The sequence below is a fragment of the Bos grunniens genome, chromosome 19 (genome assembly GCF_055505025.1).
Source record: "Bos grunniens cultivar Pamir isolate PY7600 chromosome 19, Bosgru_T2T1.0, whole genome shotgun sequence".
Taxonomy (NCBI): Eukaryota; Metazoa; Chordata; class Mammalia; order Artiodactyla; family Bovidae; genus Bos; species Bos grunniens.
The window spans coordinates 10,402,518-10,416,593 of record NC_141183.1 but is presented as its reverse complement, the minus strand read 5'-3'; the positions used below and the strand labels follow the sequence as shown (position 1 = coordinate 10,416,593).

The window sequence follows — 14,076 nt, the reverse complement described above, 5'->3', positions numbered from 1 at the left end:
TGCACTTTCCCCTGTGGCCCAGGGATGGGATCTGATGCCTTCATCTGGCTCTAGAGGGAACTCATGATTGCCGCACTCCCTCCCCCAGTGGCTGGACTGTACTTCAACCCTGGCACTCGCCGCCTAGAGTTATTGGCAGGCCTCACAGGCTTAGGGCCTGTCCCCTGCAAGACTGCCCCACTTTTAGCTGCAGATCTCAAGGACGTTTGCACTCCTGACCAAGTGGTTGCAAATTCACAGGTTCCCACAACTGCCTCAGTTTTGATAATTTGCTAGTACAACTTGCAGTACTCAAAGTGCTGTGCTTTCCATGAATCTTGGGAAGATAATTCTTGCTGCCTCCGTGAAGGAGGTTGCAGGGCCCAGCTGCCTCGCCTTTCTGTGGGTTTGAGAACCAGTATTCTCCTAAAACAGTAAGTGTTTGGTGTTGTGGAAGTTGAAGGCACCAGACTGGCCGATTCCGGTGGCTGGTCCAGCCGTCTGGGGCTGGGCGGGCTGGCTACGCAAGCTGCTTTTCCACCTGGAGCTGTTTCTGGGCGCACATGCCCTTTCTGCCCCTTCGTGGCTTCTGAAGGTGTGCTTGCAGTTGTGAAACAGGAAATGCGCATCAAGGCTCTTCTCCCTTCCAGTGGGGTGAAGTCCAGGGGAGAGAGGCATCAAAGGGAAGACCCTGGCGTCCTGTTTGCCCTGAGTAGCTTGAAGCCTGCAGAGGGAACTGGGCTCTGTGTCACCTTCTGATCACCTCCAGGTGGGGGTGGGCCTCTTGACGGGAGAGAGCCAAGCACATCCATCAGTGATCAGGGTGCTGGCTGCTGACCCCCTGCAGACACCCTGCCACCCAGTGGTGGCGCCCCCTGCTTTTCTCAATGGGATCCAGATGCAGGCTTCAGAGGGGGCTGCCAAAGCTGTTATCCGGGTGTGCCCGTACATCCAGAGCTGAGGTCCAGAAAGAAAATGAAGGATAGGGCAGCAGGCATCCCAGCTGGCTCCTCCCCGCAGCGGTGCCCTCATCCACGGGCGGCGCCCTCATCCACGACTTAGTCATGAGCAGCAGGAGCAGATATTTTGGAGAAAAGTCGACCCGGGAGAGGGAGGTTTGGGGAATAGCAGATGCCAACATAGGGCCTATGGAGCCCCTGCAAATATACATCTTCCATGCCCTTTCACAGTGGAAGGTCTCCTGGAGAAAGTGCTCCCCAGTGGTGCTCCGGGATCAGTGATGGAGAGATTACAAGGAAGAGCCTTCTGCTCGGGTGAGCAGGCTGTTTCATTCCCGGTGGCGTGTGGGACTGTTGAGCGTATCTCCTGGTCACTGCAGATGTGTCCTTGATGGATCCTCAGGGTCAAGTAGGGGCAAAAAGGGTCAGCCCAGGGCACGGAGGGAAAGCTGTTTCCTTCCTAGCCATCGTTCCATCCCTGGCTCCCTTCTTCTGCCTTGGAAAGTGTCCCATAAATTATAACCCACCCAGAGGCTCATCTTTTAAATAAGGATTTGATTTGGGTTTTACTGTATAGTAAATTCTGAGTCCTTATTAAAAACATGGGTGGATATTAATCTGCCGCAAAGTGAGATTTGTCTCTTACATGCAGGGGCACAGGCTGGGGCAGATGGGTCCTCCAGATCAATGGGGAGGGAACCCACCTGTCAGCATCAGGAAGAGACACTCGCCGGGCGTCACCTGCTCTTCTGTCCATGAACCTCCCCTTTCTCTCTCCCTTCCCTGTCTTCACTCTCATTGGACAGTCTGACTCTTTCCAAAGCCTGGTGCTGTGTGTTACGGTTGCTCATACGAACAGAGGGCACAGCAGGCTGTTTCTTCTCCAGATGTTTTCTGGGGTGGGGGAACATCTTTGTTCTGGAGATGAACAGTCTGACCTCTAGCCTCTTGAGAGGTGCTCCTAAAACCTGCAGGGTGCAGGGAAGAGTCCACACCAGGGTTTACTTTTCTCACCCAAGAAAGAGTGGCTTTGGGTTGGGCCAGTGGCACCTTTTCCAGCACAGGGGACAGCGTGTGACCGAAGCAGGGGCTGCCACACTCATCTTGGGTCAGGCGTGGGTGTGTTGTGGCTGTGAAGCTGGCAGTTTGGGCTGTTGTTCCCCACCCCACAACATTAGAACTCATCTGTCTACCCCCGGCCCCACCCTAGGGGATGGACCCCTGAGGGGCAACATGCGACTTCCCATAAATCATTCCCGAATGAGCGTGCTTCCTGCATCATCCATCACGCTCATCTCTTGTCTGCTTGTTTTTAAAAGCTGTTAAACTGGAATCCATCACATGGCACCCTCGGGGGGCCAAGCTGCAGCAAAGGCTGCCCGCATCAGCAATATTAATGCACACGGAGCTTTCTGGAGCATCGAGGTAAATGTCTCCCCAGTGGTGGGGAGACGGAGAGCGTGACTTTATCTAGTTACACCAGAAGCTAATGGGATGTTTCTCTGACACTTGCAGTTAATACATTCCTGCCATGCATGAGGAAGTCCCGGTGGCTGCTGGGTGGAACAGGTAATACCCACCTGAACGATGAGGCTGGTATTTTTCCCTTCTTGCAGAATCACCTTTTATTTGCTTCTCATGCCTGATATTTTAATTCGAAGACTTTAGCTGAAGCCAGCCTTTGGAAAGACAAATCTTTCTAGAAACACTGGTGGTTGCTCTTCTATTGCTAAATGTATTTTGGAAAAGAAGATTTGGAAGGGTACTGAGATCAGCTTTAATCCTTGCTTCTGAACCTTCACGGCTAGAACAAGTTCTGGGGATATGCCCATGCAGGAGGGGGAGGAGTCTGGAACCCTCTCCTTATATTCATTCTCTTTCTCTGTCCCCTTTCCTTTCCTCTAATTGCATGAGGAAGGCCTGGACCCTGTTTCTCTGTGGCTGAAATCTTCCAGGCTCTTAAACATTCACCTAATTGACTAGTGCTGGGTTTCCCTCCAAGAGCTTCCCTGGGGGGCTCAGATGGTAAAGAATCTGCCTGCAATGCAGGAGGCCTGGGTTCAACCCCTGGATCAGGAAAATCCCCTGGAGGAGGGAATGGCTGCCCACTCCAGTGTTCTTGCCTGGAGAATCCCATGGACAGAGGAGCCTGGCAGGCTACAGTCCACAGGGTCGCAGAGAGTCGGACACGAATGAGCGACAAACACACTTGCCTCCAAGAACCTCTCTGTCTGTCCCAGGCAGATGTCACAAACCTCGGTGGCACCAGTGATATTTTGTCCCATCTGCTTTGGACTTTTCCGATATCCTTTTCTGTGCCTCATGTTTTGCTGGTTGAAGGGTGAAACTGCTTGTTGGCAGGGGTGGGCCGATATTTTTGGTTGGTGACCTCTGAACTCTGGGAGTAAGCAGCCCAGGAGGCTGCGCGTGTGGCAGAGGGCGCTGTCAGAGCACCCCCTTCGCGCCGGAGCTGTCCAATTAGAGCCCATTAGTCACTCAGTGTGTTAAAGCATTAAGAACAATTAAGGGTGAGAAGAGTTTCCAGATGTAGCTTCAGCTCAGGGGCTGGAAGGGAAACACTGCTGGCCACTCCCCAGATGGAAATAGTCTGAGAGGAGTGGCAGGCATCAGCAGTGGCTCCTAGAGCCCAGGGCTTTAGGGTGGGGAACCCACAGGGGGGCTCCTGATTCAGACGCTTGGTGGGAGGGTCCTGGGGCCGTCGCAACAAAGGACCACAAGCCAGCGGCCTTAAGACTAACAGAGATTTATTCTCTCACACCCTGGGGCTAGAGGTCTGCAATCAAGGTGCCAGCAGGGCCCGTTCTCTCTCCAGATTCTGTGTTCACTGCCTGTCCCAGTGTTGCTTGGCTGGCAGACACGTTTGTTCTAGTCTCTGCCTCGCTGCATGGCTTCTCCCCTCGGTGTCTGTCTGTCCCTGTCTCTTGACACAGTGCGCTCCTCTGTGTGTGTATGTGTGTGCCCATATTTTCCCTCGCTTTATGAAGGTGCCGGCTAAAGGTTAGCACCCCTCACCCCGCCCCACCACCCCCTCACTCCAGGAGGACTTCATTTTTACTTGATCAACATTCGCAGACCCTAAGTCCAAATAAGGTCATTGTCACAGATACTTGAGGATAGGATTTCAAGATATCCTTTTTGGGGGACACCATTCTACCTACTGTATCCTCTAAGACTACTGGGGAGGAAGGTGAGCCTAGACACCTTTACTACTTGTTCCTACCCCCCAGAAGTACTGTCATTGGTTCATTTTAAAAACAATGATAAGAATGTACCCATGAGCCAATTAAGAACTGAAGGCCAGAACCTCAAGCTGTAAGAGCGACTTCTTGAAAACCCCAGCCCAAGGTCATAGGTTGTCTGTCATTCAAGAGGCAGCTGCAGCGCCAGGAGCTTTTGCCTGAGATCCTTTCCGTGTCACTCACTTGCCACCAATCCCACTGTTAAGACTGGTCTTAAGAACAAACCAAGCATGAAAAAGACAGACCCCAAATCTAAACCTAAAAGTAAGCAGTCCTTGCCACATGTCTTGGGAGCTATTTTAGAGCCTGGCCAGTGAGGGTCTTCCTAGAGGCTCCGGAGGCCTGAAGGAAGAGATTGCAAGAGGAAGTTGGAGCCGGGCTTGGCAAGGTGAGGGAGAGAGGTCTCGGGGAAAGGAGGCAGTCAGGCACTTAGGAGCTCTGCGGGTTAGAAATGTGGAGGCTCTGAAGGCTGGAGAGCCCACAGGATGAAATGTGGGAGTGAGAATCCAGAACTGGGGGAGGTTGGTAGAGAGAGGAACGAACATACCAGGGGACAAGGAGGAGTTGAGGCTGAAAATAGCCTGGTACCCGCTGCATTGAAGTCTGCAGATACGAAAGTCCAGGGTGGCTGAGGCGGCCTCCTGGGATTCCCAGTCCTCCTCGTGTGCACATGGTCCATCTTCCTGCGAGATTATGGGCCATCCGTAACAGGGCTGTAAATGACTATCACCATTGACAGCAGCAGGCAGGTACATGCAGGGGAGACAGGGACGAGTGTCACACTCAGTGTGCTATGCTGACACACGTGTGCACTTGTCACATTCAGTCCCAGTAGAGAATTTGGGACTTAAAGGAGAAGTCCTGGGCAGAGAGAGAAGTTCTACGTGGATTTATACAAACCCGCTGATTCTAGATTCAAAACAGGCTACCGGGGCCATGAGGGTTTGTGAGCCAGCCTCACCCAGAAGTTGACGTGTGCTTCCTGGTTCCACTGCCAGGCAGGTGCCCAGGTTAGGCCCTTGGATCGGATCCCATAGACCCCTCACTTTGTTCTGTGTCGACACGTGGGCTGATGGTGAACTCCACTCAAAGGGCAAACAGACGAGCAGGGATTTTTATGGATTGGGAGAAAATTATTTTTTTTTTAATCCGATTTGCAAGGATACATTAAGTATTCCCAGGCCTGGTGCTTTCAAAGACATCTGTGTTCTGAAGGGCAAAGAACAGAAAGGGAGTGTCAGCAAATGCCTCAGGAAGAAAAATTAATTTAGAAGTAGAGGTTGAGACAAGCTTAACTTCAGTGGTGCATGTGTCTCTGTGTGTAGGGGAGAAAACATGGAGGCAGAATAGAATCATTTTTCTCTTTTTTCTTTGAGGTGGGAGAGGAGGTAGCACATGCACAGATGGTGTTTTTGAGTGACCTTGTGTCGCTGAGTGTGGCTGAGTAGTGGCTGGAACTGTAGGAAGCTCGCAGGGTGTGGCCACCCGCAGCTACCAGTGGGGGTCACCAGGATGCCAGCATTCCGGAAGGACCTGGAAGCAACCAGATGACAAACCCAAGTTCAATGAAGATCAAACAACACACGCACAACACAACCTCTTGTGGGAGACATCCGTGGGCCTGGAGTCTCTACAGCAGGGCTTAGAGCTTGGAGACTGGTCCAGCTGACAAGCTGGGGTGACACGTGTTTGTGGGTATCTTATCCAAGGTTCTCATCTGTAGATTGACATGCGTCATCTCTGTTACTCCTCACAATAACCCTCTAAGCTAGGTCTCCTGAGGAAACTGAGCCATACAGGAATGGTTACACAGGGCTGTCCAGAATTTGAACCCACAGCTGCTGCCTGGTACCAACCCCGGTTCAGGACCCAAGTCTCTATGATCCAAATTGTGCATGCATGCTCAGTCGCTCAGTCGTGTCTGACTCTCTTTGACCCCACGGACTGTAGCCTGCCAGGCTCCTCTGTCTGTGGAATTTTCCAGGCAAGAATACTGGAATGGGTTGCCATTTCCTACTCCAGGGGATCTTCCCAACCCAGGGATCGAAAATGCATCTCTTGCATCTCCTGGAAGATGATGCAAGGGGGATTCTTCACCACCGTGCCACTTGGGAAGCCCACGAACAAAATCAGAGCCAGTGCCCACCTGTGAGCTGCTGCTCTGATTCCAGCAAGATGGGGACAGAAGTCGAGAGTGTTCATTTAGAACCATTCACAGTCAGAGTGAAAGGGCAATTTTCTGTCTACTGTTGTGTCTACTGAATCTAATAATAAGAAATCAGGCTTTGTATTTTGTAAATCTTTTTATTCCACTTTTCCAATAATCCCATGCTTGTAGCTTAAAAAGAAATATAGATCTGCAAATAAATAAATGTAGATCTGCAAAGAAGAGTGAGGCCTTTGCCACACATAGTTTGAGAAGCCCAGATGCAGAGGATACAGAGTCAGATCACAAAACTGGTGAAGTTTGAATAAGCTCTGTGGTTGACCTGGTTTGGGAATGTGTCATGTGTGAAGGTACGTTCGTTTACTTGGGCTGCCATGACAGAGCGCCCAGACTGGATGGTGAACAGAAATTTTCTTTCTCACAGTTCTGGAGGCTGGAAGTCCATCTACTGTCAAGGTGTGAACAGGGTTGGTTTCTTCTGAGGCCTCTTTCCTTGGGTTGTAGGTGGCCATCTTTTTCTGCATCCTCACATGGTCGTCCCTCTGTGTGTCCGGGTCCTAACCTCCTCTTCTTGCAAAGACACAGTCAGATTGGATTAAGGCCCACTCATATGACTGCACTTAAACTTACGGGCTTCTCAAGTGGCACAATGGTAAAGAATCCATCTGCAGTGCAGGAGATGCAAGAGACGTGGGTTCAATGCCTGGGTCAGGAAGATCTGCTGGAGGAGGAAATGGCAACCCACTCCAGTATTCTTGTCTGAGAAATCCTATGGAAAGAGCAGCCTGGTGGGCTACAGTCCACGGAGTATCAAAAGAGTTGGACATGACTGAGCATGCATGGAGTCAAGGACCCTTTAAAACTCTCTCTAAATACAGTCATACTCAGAGGTACTGGGGGTTAGGGCTTCAACTTAATGAATTTGGAGGGGACACAAGTCAGCCCGTAACAGAAGGGGATGTGAGAATTCTCTGCACTATTTTTGCAGTTTCTTCAGGTCTTAAATTATTTCAAAATAACAAGTTTTTTTTCAAGGATGACACTCACCTCCCCCAAAACAGCATGGCCACTGTGGTTTGCTTGGCAAGATCCCAGCAGGCATCCATCATTCTAGGTTTTTGGGGACAATGCCAGGATGGATGCCAAGTTGGTATGACCCAGGCTCTGCCCCTCTCTGCTGTCTGCTCTCTGGTTCCATCCCTCCAGGTCCACAGAGGGAAGATGGAAGGTACATGAAACAGACACTGTGGCTGCCTTTCTACATTCTCTATCCATGGAAGTTCCTCTTGGGTCCCTCCCTCTTTTGGGTTTCTTTCTTTTTTTTTTTTTAAGTAATTTATTTTTAAATTGAAGTATAATTGCTTTACAGAATTTTGTTGTTTTCTGTCAAACCTCAACATGAATCAGCCATAGGTATACCTATATCCCCTCCCTCTCAAACCCCTCTCCCATCTCCCTCCCCATCCCACCCCTCTAGGTTGATACAGAGCCTCTGTTTGAGGTTCCTGAGACAAACAGCAAGTTCCCATTGGCTATCTATTTTACATATGGTAATGCAAGTTTCCATGTTACTCTGTCCATACATCTCACCCCCTCCTCCCCTCTCCCCATGGCTATAAGTCTGTTCTCTATGTTGGTGTCTCCGCTGCTTTCCTGCAAATAAATTCTTCGGTACCATCTTTCTAGATTCTGTATATACACATTAGTATACGATATTTACTTTTCTGTTTCTCTCTTGGGTTTCTTAAGGGCACAGGCTTCTGCTGCTTCTGTGTTCTTCCCACAGCCTCGCACCTAGTAGGTTTCCATAAAAGACTTCCCACAGAATGTCTTGATATAAATTCCCTTGAAACACTCTCCCTTCCCCCTGGGAAGCGTTGACTCACTGGTCACCCCAGGTGTAATGTAGGAGTAATCTGCTCCATCGTAGACCCTGTCAAGGGGATGGGAGCACATTACTCACTCAACAGCATTTACAGAGTAAGGCGTGTTGTCACTAGGAAGAATTTTCAGATCACGATTATCCGCTCTGCAGTGTATTTGGTTGAGAAGCTGCAGGTTTGTGTATCTTAATATCTGTTGTGCTGTTTGCAGCTAAGGAAACAGATGCCTGCACACCCGAGTGCTAGGTAACCTGGACAACCAGGACAAATGTCGCCTGTGCCTGACATGACCAGAGGTGGCCTGTGAATGTTTTCTCTCGTTTGTGAGCCAGAATGTCATTGGATTGGTCACTGTTCTAGACCATTCTGCTGCTCGAAAAGTTACCAAGGCAAGAGCATAATGATTTTTTAGTTATTTAGTACTTCACATAGCCCCATACATTCTTTGCAAAAATGCTTTGCTCTCGGTCCCCAGGGCATACATGGAGCATTTCACTCTGACCCCACTTTCCAGGAGCTCTGATACCTGGCAGGCCACTCCAGTGGGAGACTACTCATCGTACCGGCCTCCAGAGCAAGGCATGCGTGGGCCCAACACCCACCTCCATTGGCAGCTGGGAAGGCTGAGGCATTTTTGCTGAGGCAGGTACAAGCCTTATTTTATCTTCTATGGAGAAATTAATTTGAGTGAATTTTTCTCCTTTTCTGAGTCTAAAGGAAGGCCTGGTTATAATTTCTTTAACATGAGAGGACATCCCAGAGGTAGAGCATGCACCTGCATGCAGTAAGCTGTGCTCTGGAAAAGGGAGATTAAATGGTGTGTCTTGGATGATAGAGGGCACACAGCATTTCACTGGAGGTATGAATTTTTCCTCTGAAGACTCCAAAAGGCCAGGAATATTAAACCTGCACCCCTGAAAGACTGGATGTCTGTTGCCACAAGAGGTCCAAGGAAACCTGACATCTCTTTGATGTCTTATTTGTTATCTTAAAAATTCATGCAGATCTTTCATCTCATCCACAATATGCTCTTGCTGCTTGTAACGTAACAGTACCATTTCTCCAAAATACTTTGGCTGAAACGCTTTAGAAACGCTGTGCATACTTATTCAGCTACCCCATCTCATCACCGTGATTCCTTGAGTGGCTTAAGGGGGTGGTTAGGGGTGGGTCTCTGGTTTGAGAAGCTTGGTGAGGATGTCGGGGGAGGGTTTCTAACATGAGATGCACATGTGTACTGGGGAGGGGGTGGATTGGATTAGATGTATTTTAACGCTGTCATCTGTGAAATTGGATGAGACTCTTCATACGATGCTGCTGCTGCTGCTGCTAAGTCGCTTCAGTCATGTCCGACTCTGTGTGACCCCATAGACGACATTTCATATAGGCGGCCTAGTGGCCTAGAAATGAGCTGTTGAGTGAAGATACTCCACCCCCACCAGCCTGCCAATTTCTGGTAATAATCTCCACTCTTTCTTCTCTGTGTGGGTGGGGTGATGTCTCAGAGATACGCCTGTTGGCCATTGGAGGTGGAGTGATGTCTCAAGCTGGTGACATCCATGTGTGTGTTAGTTGCTTAGTCATGTCTGACTCTTTGTGACCCCATAGACTGTAGCCCGCCAGACTCCTCTGTCCGTGGAATTCTCCAGGCAAGAAAACTGGAGTGGGTTGCCATTCCCTTCCCCAGGGGATCTTCCTGGCCCAGGAATCGGACCTGGGTCTCCTGCATTGCAGGTGACATCCATAGTTAGGATGAAATCCAAATGTGTACGTATTCATTCTCCAACATTTTTGGAGCTCATTAAGGGCAGAGAAGGACCTGGTGCTGTGGGTGCCAAGCTAAGCACAGGATGGTACAAGGAGTGACAAAAGAGAGAATCTGTGGTCAGCAGGAGAACCTCCATACGTGTGTGAAATTCTCACCCTGGGCTCTTATTTAATCCTCAGAGCACTCTGTGAGGTGTGTCTTTCTGTGGGAGGAGCCCAGCTCTGGAAGTGCACTCAGTAAGCAGAGGACCCTGACTCTGTCTTTCCCTGCTTCACATCTTCTCCTGACTCTGGCTCAGCAAACTGCCCTTCCCCTGACATGCACCCTTCCTTGCTTTACATTATGTCTCCCTGCTGCAGTCCCACCATGATGGTCTGGGCCCTGGAAAGGAATCTGCTTCCTGGGGTCGCAGATCCAGCTCTGTTCAGCTGTGGGTGTGAGGGGATGTCCAATGTGGCAGGTTCCATGCAGCCCCTAGTGTGCTTGGGAGAGAATCAGCCCCAAAACCCTACACTTGAAGCAGAGATCTCGAGAGTGCAAGCAGCAGCATCAGTCCTTCCAATGAATATTCAAGGTTGATTTCCTTTAGGATCGACTGGTTTGATCTCCTGGCGGTCCAAGGGATTCTCAAGAGTCTTCTCCAGCCTCACAATTTGAGAGCATCAATTCTTCAATGCTCAACCTTTTTTATGAATCAACACACACATGTATACGTTACTACTGGAAAAACCATAGCTTTGATTATAAGGGTCTTTATCGGCAAAGCGATACCTCTGCTCTTCAATATGCTGTCTAGGCTTGTCATAATTTTCCTTCCAAGGAGCAATATATCTAGTTATCAATCATGTATGTATTTATCCATCCATCCGTGTATCTATTGTCCAACTATGTGTATATCCATTACCTATTACTGTCCACCCGTATCTTCCCACCTACCTCCTCTCTGGAAATCATTGCTTATTATTATTATTGCAAAGTTTATTTTTAAGGTTTGTCTTCTTTTGATCTTATAAGAGTGGGAGTGTTTCCTTGCCCTGCTGCCTTTCATGCTTAAGTGGGGCCTCTATCACCTCTCAGGCCTCAGCCAACTAGGGAAGCTGTGAGGCAGGAAATAAGCATGGGCGTGGGGTGGGGGGTTGAGGAAGGTCAGGCAGAAGGTGGAAGGGAAATGTGGAAATGTGCCCGAGGAGCCTCCTGGAATGATGATCAGGACTGACGTGTGACACGTGGCACCTGGCTGTGCCATCCACGGCCGTCAACATCCAGCCCCTGACCTGTCCTGTCCCATCTGGCCCCTCCCTCCCTCCTCACTGTCCCGCCCACATGCTGCCTCTTTGTTCTTATCCTCCCTGCCCTGCCCATCCTCACAGCTGGTAAACGTCCAGCTCCTCCTCCGGGCCAAGGGCTATGGTTGTCATCTTGAGGCTTTCTGGTTAGAGCCCTGGGCTCAGCAGGGGGCCGCTGTGCCACGTCTGGAGACATTTTTGATTGTCATGACAGGGAGATGCTGCCAGCATCTTATGGATGGAGGCCAGGAAAGCTCCAGTGCACATGGCATCTCCCACCAACAGAGGATGACCCAGGCCTGGATGTCCCGAGTTGAGGTTAAGAAACTGGGCCAGATGAGGGCTCCTGGGTCTGGACTTAGTGCCCAGGTTTGGTGCGGTCATGGTCCTTGCATCCCCAGTGTCCCCCAGGGCACCTGTCCAAGGGGCACCCTGCGTCTCCACAGGGAGGGGACGCAGACTGAGAGGTGCCATGGGGGAAGCTGCAGGCGCTGGGCAGGGAGGCGGCACAATCCCTGGTGCTTGAAAAATGACCCCCTCCAGGGCCCAAGTCCGGGATCCCAGGAGGGGAGACAGGCCACGCTCTCAGGAGCTGAGGAGAAATCAGAGGCTGGGGGAGCATGAAGGGAGGGGCCCAGTATGAAAAGGAAGACACTTCCTGGGGACCCTGGGGACCCTGGGCACTCACAGAGTGCTCAGTGGAGAGAAACATGGAATTCTGAACAGAGACAAGGACGAGCCCAGTGAAAGTGGAGCCTGAAACACTGCATACAGCTCCCGGAACTGGCATGAAACAGGTCAGGGGTAACATTCCCCTTGATGCTGATGATCTCGGGCCACGGGGCCAGTGGAGTGTAGCTCAGTGGACTGGTGCACACAGGTCTCACTGCCCACCTTGGCAGATGAGGAGCCGTCAAGGGTAGAAGTTCATGGATTTTTTTAAAACCTTGCTATTTTGGGCAGGCAGGGCAGGAAGTGAGGACAAGAGTCCTGGGCACCAGTGTCCAAAGGAACATGCTCCACGGACATCACGTGGCCGTGGCCGAGCCACCTGTGTGTGTTCACAGGCCCTTCCTAAAGGAAGAACAGTTGAAAAGGTGTTTGGAGCCTCTGTAAGGCTTTCCTTCCTCCTCTCCCCCACCCCCGCCCCCGTTCTTTATTTTCTGCCCTCACCAGAAATTTCCTACTTTGGGGAACTAGAGTAAGCAGATGGGGAAACATGACCCGCCAGCCTCTCCTAACCATTTCGGATAGCCACATGCTTCCCCCCATCACCATGGGAGTAAGGGCAGCCCCAGGCCGGGGTCAGAGGCAGAGGTGATGCTACACTGATGGAGGTCACCGCCAGCGGTGGGCAGAGTCCTTCTTCCCACCTGATCCCCAGATAAGAGGAGCCTGGGCCCCGCTCATCAGACACACACACCCCTCCTTCAGTCATCTGAACTGACCACTCAAACAAGTCCCTGTATCCCCCAGCAACACCTGCTACTCGGGAGGAGAAAAACCGAATTTGCTTGCTCTCTTCAGGGTGTGTATAGAGGTGGGGGTGTGTGTGGAGAGGGGAGGAGTCTCAGGAAAATACACATTTCCCCTTACATAACAGACTGATACTCCAAGCCACCTTCTGGAAGCACTGGGGCCCTCGGATTTCACACTTTGGCTGAGAGTTGCTGTTGACAGGGTCTTGGATCACTGTGGCCTGCCCTCCCACTTGGGGAGCAGCCTGGGTCTGTGCTCCTTTGGGAGGACAAGGCTTTGTGGTAGGAAGCACCGTGCCCCCTGGCCCCTAGGACTATTCTAGATCACTGCGGTTTGGGGACATGTCGGTCAAACTGTGGTCTATGGGCGAGTGAAGCCCAGGGCTGCAGGCTGGGGGACGGAGACTGGGCACCAGGGGGAGGTCTAGTCTGACACCTGAGGGCAGGAAAAGCTGGTCCCAGCATCATGGGCCACAATACACACCCACAGAGGAGGCCAGCCTCGGGGCCATGAATGTACCGTAGAGCGTCTCGGCGGGGAATCTTCTGAATCACCCTCCCGGTCTGGAAGTGGGGCAGACTTCTCGGCTGAAAGACGTAGCTGCGTTGTTCCTGGGAGGTGTGGGGCACCCAGAACCTTTGCTCAGAGAGAGGTCCCCTGTGCAGATGCACCCCCCCGCCAAATGGAGAAGGAGAGCTCAAAGGAGTGTCTGGTGTCTGCAGGCATTCTGTCCAGGCAACCTAATCCTTGCTGCACAGAGCCAGTGACCCCGCGTCCACTCCCAGATGTGTGGATGAGAGGCTGGGGGAGCCCTGGTGTCCACTGAGGGACTCCTTAACCTCCTTCCTGGCTGTGGGTCCCGGGGGTCCCAGAGAGGCCATGCAGCCCAGGTGGAGCCTCCAGGGAGGTGCCGGCCTCTGCCTGGCGAAGGCACCGACCTCCTATTTATCATGCAGGGAGTGTTGTGTTTGGAGAAATTTAGATGTATTTTTGCGTGTGTGTGTGTGTGTGTGTGTGTGTGTGCTATGTGTGTGTGCTTGCATGTAAATGTGGGTAGGTGCTGTCCTGATTGATGGCAATTAGCATTTTCTAACGGGAACAGATGTTCGGACTGCCAGGAGGCTGGTACCTAACGCCCACGCCGCCATCTGCTCGCCGGGCGGGCAGGGCCAAAGGAAGAGCCCGGCCCGCGGCCCTGCCGTCCTCACCGTGTGCGCTGGGCAGAGTCGCGCGAGATTGTTTCTGGAGGGAAGAGAAATAATAATAAAGATGTTTTCAGGGTTATAAATAGTTCA

General features: G+C 51.3%; 1 protein-coding gene across 12 annotated transcripts in view; it reads left to right on the top strand.

The window, feature by feature from the left end:
* The window catches only part of RBFOX3 (RNA binding fox-1 homolog 3), a 440,759-nt gene that overhangs the window by 114,015 nt on the left and 312,668 nt on the right, over positions 1 to 14,076 (top strand). The gene's annotated exons all lie outside the window — the stretch shown is intronic.